The following is an 11,032-nucleotide window of genomic DNA, read 5'->3' as shown; positions in this document are numbered from 1 at the left end:
ATTTTTTTCGATAAATAACTTCACTGTTCTTAGCTATCCGTCGTGTGAAAATGTAACCGAAGGGTGCAAGTGAATTTTCTGTTTTTCGATCCACAGCATCGAGACATTTGTGATGTAAAAACTGACATGTTGGTCGGCTCGCCAGCCATCGCTCAGTGCTCCTTCTTTGGCTGTCATGGTCCGCCCGCTTTCCAGGCACGGTGGTCGAATTTGGTCCGAATAGAGTGGAACCGGGACGTGGTCTGAAAGGCACAAAGAGGCCGGCGCGGGCTGACTGTGACTGGAAGCAGAGCCGGACACAGAACCTGTAGAGTTTGCTTGGATGTGCGGGCGCTGCTGCTCCGGCTGCCGGGGCTGCCAACGCTTTGCGGATCTCCGTGTGTGAAAGCACGGAGCCTGAGCCGGAGCCGCGGGAATCAACAGTTCCCAGCATGGAACTACCAGGAAAAAGCCGCCGGAATCCCATGCAATGACTGGGTTAAAACCAACAGCCTCGGAATCCGGCGGGACTGGAGCGTGGATGTAATCGCCTGTTTTTTTCATATATGTATATATATATATATATATCTAGAACTGGCTGGAGCTGTATTCGCTCAGGCTGTTGGTAGGCGGTGTCTTCTCCACACTCTGTTGCCATCTGGCGATTCCTGGATTTCTCTTCTCATCAAACTTAGTGGCGAAGTATAAAGACGATTAAGGTGAGATTTTCATATCTAACTTCCTTTATGCGGATTATTTTCCAGTTCAGGAAAAATCAGTCCACGTTATCTTATACTTTAAACCTTTGCGAGAACGGTGACAGTCTCCAATCACCTTGCCTTTGTACAACATCACTGTGGAGTTGGGTTCAGATGAGAACTGAGTAGGTTTTCTAATAGTAACCTGCTTCCCTACCAGGGAACTGCCACAGATCTTTGCTGGGGCTGGTAGCTGAGTGAATACAGTTATTAAACTAATAGACCAGAGGATGCCGGGGGGAGAATGGGGAATGTTACTCAGGGATATAATTGGTACCATAAGTGGTCAGTCTGAAGTCTGAGTGGGTGATCATTGTGGTCTGATGCCCAGGATTACTGCTTTCTCATCACTGTCGGGTGTCTGGTGTGTGTGTGTGTGTGTGTGTGTGTGTGTGTGTGTGTGTGTGTGTGTGTGTGTGTGTTTTAACAATACGCCTGAATTTATCAGACCTTTTTACCCATACTGTGTGCCACAGTACTGACTGGGCAAGACTTTGCTCACTCCCACTGAAGGAATAACGGCTGCGTTAAAACCAGGTGGGTTTAGGGAATAATACTCCCCGGTCCATTATCATGTTATCTTTCTTCATTGGCTTTAAGTGTAGAAAGCTTCAATCTGGATACTTCCAGTTCATAGGTTTTTATAATTTTAATTTGGGGGTGAAATTTCCTAATTTTCTGAAATGCTTTTACGTGAAAAGTGTGGGGGAAATTTAACCCTAATATCGTTCTGAATGAATCCGGGGAAATAATTGGCATCAGAATGATGTTTGGTGATTAAAAATACTTCTGTGAACGGAATGTGTGCTTGCTTTGTGACCAGGAACTCAGGCAGTATCAGCTTGGCTCAAAATCTCAGGTGCGTTGATTTACAGTCAACGAGTGCTAACCTCTTAGCTGTTTCATGCTCATTTTAAATCTGAAACAAAGTCCTGTGTTGTTAGCTAGAACCCATTAACTCATTGCGTTGAATCTGCCTTTTTAACTGGAATTAACCTCTTTATCAATAATTAGAAAATGTCTAAAGACAGTAGCAGGCGATGTGGGCCAGCGAGGCGGGTCACAGGGTGGGAGTAAACATCTACAAATTTAGAAGAGACCGATGTCTAGGTTGGCAATTGGTATTTTTGTAAGTATATTTCCTCCCACATCGAGAAGCCATTTGGTTGCCGTGATGCGTTGCTATAACACACATTTCTGCATGGCCAGTTATTGTTCCTTTCCTCCATAAGTGGATGGTCTGATTGGAATGGTGTTGTTTAACCCTTGACCTCGCTGTTACAGCTTGAATTTGAACTTGGTTGATATAAGCAAGTGGGCTGAGGAGTTGAGCATCATGGTGGGATTTTGTACATGAAAAGCCAGGTCGCTTGGGTCTAACTCACGGATTCTCCAAACTCAAACCTGTCGAATGACAGCTTTGTCAGGGGTACCCTTTGATGGGGACTAAGTGTACCCCCAGTAGATCTTGAGTTAGCTAATTCCTAGCAGAGCACTCGGGAATGACTTGATGGAAGGATTCTTGCTTCTGATTTCTACCCACCGGTGTGTTTCTGTGGAGCTCAACTGAGAAAAGTGGTGGCTCTTCATGGCCAAATAATTATAATAATTAACCTAAAAAGTACCCCCAAAAAAATGAAAACAAACTAGCAGATGCCGGAAATCTGAAATAAAATTATTCAGAGATGGAAGATTTTCTGTGGAATGAGAAACTCTCTCAGACCTGAAATGTTAACTCTGTTTCTCTTTCCAGAGATGCTGCCAAGCCTGCTGAGTGTTTTCCACGTTTCCTTTTTTTATTAAACAGTAAAAATGTTGAGTAATAGCATTTTGGGTTTCTTAAAAATATGGAATGTTGACAAACTGAATCTGAAAGATACTTGGCTTGTGGACCAGAATATCATGATGTCCCTTACATTATTAATACTTAGTGAAATGATTTGTTCCCCTTCCTTTGGCTTCAGATGGTAGTTGTAGAGCTTATTCATCATATGGGAAAATGCCGATATTTAATATCATTTTAAAGCTGACGGGTCTGTTGAGATCAGCACAGCACATACTGTCCCTAGGACTGCTGGCTGAGGTTATCCTGCTACTTGGTGCTCTGAGATTTAAACATCTTGGAGTGATTGAAGATCCTGGACTTCCATTGCAGTGGGAGTGGACAGTGACGCTTAAATACATGGCTTGGTCCAGTAAAACCAATTACAAAAGCCAGCCTTCAAATGCCATCTGTTGCATCAACGCATTGAGCAGTGATTTAATCTCCAGGTTTGGTGCATGGGATTGTTAACTCTAATGTCAGTTGAGATAAGTGGAGAAGAATGTATTTGCCTTTGTGCTAACTCTGCTTGTAATTAGAGATACTGCGTAATACAAAATTCTTCTATCAATTAGGCAGCATGGAATGAATATTGCAATATGTTTTCAAATTCTTTATCAGGGTTATTATCAATTGAGTCCTTTGTAGGATTAGACCAGTTTTGAACTCATTCCCCTCTCTCTGTTATTTATACCATCTTCCACAAGGCTTCATTTTCCTGTCAAGTCCTGCCTGTGGTGTTGCAGCCAGAAGCTCGTGGAACTGGGGAGCGTGCGGTCTATCTCAGCAAGTTGTGGTGGTACCTACACTCCGCAGGCAAGTACCCAAATCTTGTACAGACCGAAACGTGAGATAAGTGGGTAGATTTGCAACCAATTACATGTGAGTAACCAACATACGCCGCTGTTCCAAACAAAATCTAGCACTTTCTGTTTTGGAGAGCATGAAGATTTTCTTTTTGTTTTGCTAGTTGCCTCTTGTCTCCAATTATGCAGTATTTGGTGAGAGGGTTGGCACTTCACCAAAGCTGCCTTGCAGTTGGCAAAGCAAAGTCATTATACAGTCTAAAAGACCAGTCTGATTTTAATGGGAAACACGGCGCAACTTCATTCGGCAGATGAGGGTTTCGAACCAGTGCTCTTGTTCGGAAGCCAGCTGTTGACTGAGTGCGCACGTAAAACTTCCAGGTGCAAGGTATATGACCATATTAATAGCGAAATGTTTGCAATGCAGAACACAGAGGATAAGATTAAAAAGTAATTGGAAAGATATGAAAAGTCACATGGGTGGGGATCTTCGATGCTTTGATTTTGGCTAAATGATGCGTATATGCTGGTGAGTTAAGATATGAGGGAACAGCATTGAAATTTGCTTCCAATTCCAAAATGGGTGAAACTTCGTGATAAATGTTACTTTAAAATAGACAATGCCTGAGGAGGCATTGATGGGCCAGCAAGTGACAGGTACAATTGTGATATACTGGAATGAAATGACATAGTGTGCAAAAGTAGCCGTAATCGGAGACACAAGAGATTCTGCCGCTGGTCTTTATTTACTGTAGCGTCTTTCAACCTGACAGGCCTTTGAGATATCCTCGCTCCTCAAATTTTGGCATCTTGTGCATTGCAGATTTTAATTGCGCCATCAGTTTTGCTGTATTTTCAGCGGCCCTGACTCTCTGCATTTTTTCCTGAACTTTTCTGCTCCTTTACTTTTCCTTCCGAATTGATAAAGCTTTGGTTACCACTCCCGATATCACCTTCTGTGGCTTGGTGTCAAATTCTGATCGATGAAACTCTTTAGGAATGGGCAGTTCTGCTATGGTAATGATGCCTTATAAGTACAATTTGTTTTCATATGGGTTAATGGTGATGACTTAGGGATTAGAAGAAGGTTAATGAAATTTACTGGCCATTCCAAATTGAGGAGTTCAGCAGTTTTCAGAGGATTAAGAGGAAAACAAAAATAATAGGAGCTGCATAGTGATGTAGCTGTAAAGCTGCTGCCTCATAGCTCCAGTGCTCAAGTGACCTATGTTCGATCCTCCAACGCTGTCCGTGTGTGTGTGTGGAGTTTGCATATTCTCCCTGTGGCCGTGTAGATTGTCCTCTTAAATCCCAGAAGGAATGCAAATCGGTGGACTCATAGCCTCCGTAAATTAGCCCCAGTATTCAGGTGTGAATCTAGAGGCAGATGGGAGCGTGTGGAAAATAAAGTGTGATTAGCGTAGGATCAGTGAAAATGGGCGTGATGGTTGCCATGGTTACGCTCAGCCAGAGAACCTGTTTGAGTGCTGAATTACTCTAAAGCTCGGTAAATGAAAAGATTTTAAAATGGAGTAAAGGAGCACTGGGCTCGTGTTCTCTAGATTCAGTGGCAATTAGGGGGAATCATCCCAAGGAGATGGGGCCGTTAAAGGCAAATTAAAAACTTGGTTTCAAGAAGGTAAATTGGAATTCCACTTGTGAATGTGGCAAAGTATTTGAGGAGCTTACAGTAACAAAACTTAAGAGATGGTCAGCATCAAAGGAACTGGATGAAAATTGTATGGTCATTTATTTAGATAGATAGATGCTTTATTTATTCCAAAGGAAATCAGTGTCACAGTAGCATTGCAAGTGCACAGATATACAACTATTAGAAGAGAAGTAAGAAAGAATAAAAATAAGTTACCTTAAAAATAAGGTGTACAAGAATTACAAGTCAAAGATTACAAGATCACTTCCCCGGCAGTAGGTTGACTCATTATAGAGCCTGATGGCTGAGGGTAAGAATGACCTCATACAGCCCTCTTTACAGCAGCGCAGATGTCTTAGTCTATTACTGAAAGTGCTCCTCTGTTCAGCCAAGGTGGCATGTAGAGGGTGAGAAACATTGTCCAGAACTGCCAGGATTTTCCAGAGCGTCCTTTGATTGATTTATTTAGCAACTTGCCTTCAGTTTATATACATACAAGTGAAATCCATCCACTGGAAAACAAAACCAAACCTATTTTAAAGCTGAAATGGAAGTATTCTCTACTTAGACCAAAATGGGACAGGCCCATTTCCCAAACTCTCAAATTGCAGCCATTTGAGTTGTGCTTTCCTCATAGCTAGCTCCTTTTAATGCTGGCCATCACAATAATTTATGAATTTAAATGCGTTGGTCTGAAAATAATTATTCTAGCCTCCAAATTACTTTGTGGCTTTTTTTAAAGTTTAGCTTTGTTTGTCACATGTATATTGAAACATCAAAACATATAGTGAAATGTGTCAATTAGGTGAAATCAAATCAACAATGACTGTGCTGGGCAGCCTGCAAGGATCACGAGACTTCTGGCACCAAACATAGCACGCCCACAACTCACTAACCCTAACCGTATGTCTTTGGAATGTGGGAGGAAACCGGAGCACCTGGAGGAAACCCACGCGGTCACGGGGAGAAGGTATATGCTCCTTACAGATAGTGGCGGGAATCGAACCCCGATCGGTAATTGCAGGCTCTGCAAAGCAATTGCTGATCTGCTACGCTGCCGTGCTGCCCTCAGCATTTGCCTTTCTGCATGAGGAAGAATATTTAACTTCAAAGGCATCTTCTTTTTAGGCAGACCCTTGGGACTGAGCTTGACCTGTTTCCACTGCAGTGCGTGTGAATACTTTCAATATGAGCCCTCCAGCTCTCCATCTACCTCACAGAGACATCACACTGAACACGATGGCATATCACCTCATTCACATATACTTTCTGCAGGGAGTGACCAGCAGCTAAGCTAAAATGTTGAGGATAATTATCAACTAAGCTCACCAAATTTAACACAAACTCCACCCTGAGCCAGACCTTCCACATCTTGTTCACAGTTCTGGGGCACCACTCTGCAAAACTCTTTTCTGCATTCCAAACTAAGGCATTCTCCCTCCTCCATTTCCTTAACTCTGATTTCAGCGACTCCTCATTTTCAAACGACTAGTATTCTTAAGCCCTTCTCCAAGGATTTGATCACAGTCTAGTTTCCATTCAATTTTGTCCTTGAGAGGAACTCTTCAATGTTCAAGGATATCACTGGGCGTTTGAATCTCTGATAAGATCATCGCATGAAAGCATTCATAGAAGTGATCATCACACAGTTTTGTGGAGAACAAAGTCCTGTGTTCACATCTAAGACATGCTCCATTATGCAGCATGTCACCATGAGCTAGGAGTCAAGGTCAAAGTCAAAGTAAATTTGTGATCAATCTACCTATAAGTTACTATGGACTACTTAGAGATTCATTTGCTTGCAGGCATTTACTGGAAAATAAAGAAATGCAATGGAATTTATGAAAACTATGCACAAATAAAGACTGACAAACAACCAATGTGCAAAAGAACTCTGGCAGCTCGTAACAGAGATACTGTAGAACGTCAGCAGAAATGTACATCAGTGCAAACTGTAAGGTCATGGTCAGGCATACAGATAGAACCATAGAACACAACAGCACAGAAAACAGGCCATTCAGCCCTTCTAGTCTGTGCTGAAACATTATTCCACTAGTCCCATTGACCTGCACCCAGTCCATAACCCTCCAGACCTCTCCCATCCATGTATCTATCCAATTTGTTCTTAAAACTTAAGAGTGAGCCCACATTTATCACGTCAGATGGCAGCTCATTCCACACTCCCACCACTCTCTGAGTGAAGAAGTTCCCCCTAAATCTTTTCCCTTTCACCCTAAAGCCATGTCCTCTCATGTTTATCTCTCCTAATCTAAGTGGAAAGAGTCTACTTGTATTTACTCTGTCTATATATACCCCTCATAATTTTGTAAACCTCTATCAGATCTCACTGTAACATTTCTGTCAAGCTAGGGAATCAACCTGGTTCAACGAGGAGTGCCTAAGGACTTGCCAGCCATACTCAGCAAACGCTGTTGGACTACAGGATTACATCATGCTAAACAGCATGTATTAGTCAGAGTTAAGTAACACAACTAATACATCAGGTCAAATCTCTGCAGTCCTGCTGCATCTTGTCGTGAAGGAGAATGAAACAGGTTCCAAGAACATTCCCGTCCTCAAAGGCGGGTGTGCCCAGCATGTGAGTCCCTCAATGTTCACAACTATGTTTAGTCAGAAGTCTGAAGCCGATGCAGCACCTCAGCTTCCTCCTGGGAACTCCACCATTGTACAATCTTTGGACAGTTCGGTCCATGTGATATCAAAACAACTGATGAAAGCTGTGCATGAAACAAGACAACAAGTGAGCCCGTGTTCCAGAATTTACTGTTACAGAGATGAGCTTTTTCAGTATAACTATTTTATTTTATTTTTCTCTTTTAAATCTTTTTATTAATTATTATTGAAAATAACAAAAAAAATACATTGAAGTAATCAAGTCAACATATTAATATGTACAATAAGAGTTAAACTATCAACCAAGTTAAACAATATATCAATAATAATAAGAAAAAACAAAATGTTAAAGCTATTTTTTTTGGAAAAAAGAAAGAAGGAAAAAGAACCTCTACTAACTAAAACAAAAAAAAACCCTAACAAAAAAAAAACAACATTTGGAGCACAAACCTGGAGCTATACACCATACAAGCTTCCATAAAAGAAAGACGTCAATCCGCCAACCAAATCCATTTACCCAAGAATCAGAAGGGGACCATCTTAATTAACTCAGATCAAATGATAGTAGCAGGCAAAAGAGCCCCACCTTTTCTCAAAGTCAAATCAAGGATCAAAAGTTCGACTTCTGATTTTCTCCAAACTAAGACATAACGTCACCTGGGAAAACCATTATATCAAAGTGGGAGCAGAAGCATCTTTCCATTTTAATAAAATAATTATTTAATATAATTATAACACTGGCATTCACCCAGCACTGTGGAAAAATGCCCAGGTATTCACTGAAAAAATTCTCAAGTGATAGAAGGTGAAAAAGGATCTAGAAGATGAATGGTTGCCTCCCGTTCCTGGACATTCTAATACGACGGAAATGGGACGGTAGTCTTGTGCATGGTATCCGTCAGAACCCCACTCACACTGACTTGTACCTCAACAATAGCAACCACCATCACGCCTCCCAACACAGAGCGTTTCTGTCTACTTTGATATAGCGCCAAAAACCATTTTGGATCCAGAGAGTCTCCATGAGAAAATAAAATGATTATGCTGCGACATTCCTACAGAATGGCTACACGGTGAGGGAACTCAATCGGGCCCTTTAAAGGGCTGATGGAAAAACCAGTAAATCTAATAATGAGGAGGAACTTGTGGCTGCTGTCTGACTTCCCTATATTTCCATGGTTTTGTGTAGCAGTGTATATTGGGCTGTTGCTTATGTTGTTTTCTTGTGACTACCTGTGCCACTTCTGATGTTGGTGATATTGTTGGTTTTGTGTTTGGTGCTGGTGTTGATGTGGATGCAGTTGGTATTAGTGTTGGCATTGCTGCTCGTTTGTGTGTTAGCATTGGTGTTGGGGCTTTTGTTGGTGCAGAAGCTGGTATCTTTGTTGGCACTGGCAATGATTTCATTAGCCTCCCTATTTACTTGCTGAACCTGCATGCTAATATTCTGTATTCATGTACCTAGACCTCCAAATCCCTTTGTACCATAACATTTTGTACTTGCTTTAAATAATAATTTTCTCTTTCATTTGTTCTTTCTCAGAGAATAATCACACATTGTTCCCCATTATATTCTATTTGCCAACTTATTGACTGCTCATTTGGTGATGGTGCTGGCACTGGTGAAGGTGTTGTTACTGATGAAGGTGTTAGTGCTTGTGAGGGTATGTGGCTGGTACAGGTATTGGTTCTGGTGAAGGTGCTGGCACTAGTGCAAGTGTTAATATTGGTAAAGCTGCTGTTTTCTTTCTAGTTACAAGCACTCCTTCTGTTACAGGTTGCCATCCCAGAAATAACCCTTTCATCTGACTCTGTTTTCTGTTAACCAACACTCCACTATTCTTGCTAATATGACATACCCAATATCATGCACTCTTAATTTATGTAGAAAGCTTTAATGTGATTCCTTATCAAATGCCTTCTAGAAATTAATATATATTGGACCCACCTGTTCCCCATTATCAACAGGGACAGGTAGCTCCCAGATATTATTATGCAGGTATAGGTGTTGGTGGAGATGTTAATGCATCCTTTTAGATCTGTGCTGGACTGGTTAAGTACAACTTTCCCTGCGTTTTTGATCTTGAACTGAGTTGGTGCTGACATTAATGGTTGTTCTAGGGTTGATGTTGGTGATGGGTTTATGCTGTTGATTATGTTGGCATTGCTCATGGTGTGGAGGCTGATACATTGCCGTTTCTGCTGGTGTTAATCTGGTTTTTGTATGTGTTGGCATTGGAGTTGGTGTTGGTGTTTTTGTGCGTGCTGGTATTGAGATTGGTGCAGGTGATTTTGCAAGTGTTGTGAATGCCATTGTTTTGGTGCTGGTTTTGGTACAAGTGTAGGTGTTGCCGTTGGTTTAAAAGCAAAATGCAGCAAAGACTCAGCATGTCAAGCTGCATCTGTATGGGAGGAACAGAGTCAATGTTAAACACTAGAAATTCTACAGATGCTGGAAATCCAAAGTGACACGCACAAAATGCTGGAGAAACACAGCAGGTTAAGCAGCATCCATGGAAATGAATGAACAGTTGACGTTTCGGGCTGAGACTGTGCGGAAGATGCCAGAATAAAAAGGTGCAGGGAGGGGAAGAAAGACAGGTGGAAGGTGATAGGAAAAGCCAGGTGTGTGGGAAAGGTAAAGAGCTGGAGGTGAAGGAATCTGATAGGAGAGCAGAGTAGACCATCGGAGAAAGGGATGGAGGAAGGGCACTAGGGGGAGGTGATAGGCAGGTGAGAAGAAGTAAGAGGCCAGAGTGGGGAATAGAACAAGAGGGGAAAGGGAGGGAAATCCTTTTTTACCGGAAGGAAAAATCGATATTCATGCTATCAGGTTGGAGGCTACCGAGACAGAGTATAAGGTGTTGTTTCTCCCCTCTGAGGGTGGCCTCATCGCAACACAAGAGGAGGCTGTGGACTGGGAATGGGAATTAAAATGTTGGCCAACCAGGTAGTTCTGCTTTTGGTGGATGGAGCAGAGGTGCGCAATGAATCGGTTTCCCAATTTATGACGGGTCTCACAGAGTCAATATTGCCAGTCCGAGACCCTTCATCAGAACTGAGAAAGAGAAAACACAAGTTAGTTGTTTCAGCCACACCCTAGTCCACTAGCTACTAAAAACTAACTTCCTTCATCTCTTTCCTCATTCCAATGCAGTATCTCAGACCGGAAGTGTTAATTGTTTGTCTTTCTGCATTTGCTGCCTGACCTGCTGAGTGTTTCCGCATTTTTCTTTTGTTTCTATTTCAGATTTCCAATATCTGCAGTGTATTTTTATTTTCATCTTGTGTTGCTGCTGTGCTGAGTAAACTGATAATGATGAAAATTTGCTGCCTGAATTTGTAATATCTTTTTTTTAGTTACAGATACACCTGCTGTGCG

The 11,032-nt window shown here is 41.9% G+C and overlaps 1 protein-coding gene across 2 annotated transcripts in view; it reads left to right on the top strand.

The window, feature by feature from the left end:
• Positions 1-382: 382 nt before the first annotated feature.
• Positions 383-11,032, top strand: part of LOC140188070 (cortexin-1-like) — a 30,082-nt gene continuing 19,432 nt past the window's right edge. The window contains exons 1-2 of one of the 2 annotated variants that reach the window (XM_072244011.1): positions 383-698; positions 3,267-3,375. The gene's annotated coding sequence lies outside the window, so the exon portion shown is untranslated. The other variant, XM_072244012.1, reaches the window with a different exon arrangement.

The sequence above is a fragment of the Mobula birostris genome, chromosome 26 (assembly GCF_030028105.1).
Source record: "Mobula birostris isolate sMobBir1 chromosome 26, sMobBir1.hap1, whole genome shotgun sequence".
Taxonomy (NCBI): domain Eukaryota; kingdom Metazoa; phylum Chordata; class Chondrichthyes; order Myliobatiformes; family Myliobatidae; genus Mobula; species Mobula birostris.
The sequence above is the reverse complement of the archived record's forward strand: the minus strand, read 5'-3'. Positions and strand labels throughout refer to the sequence as shown.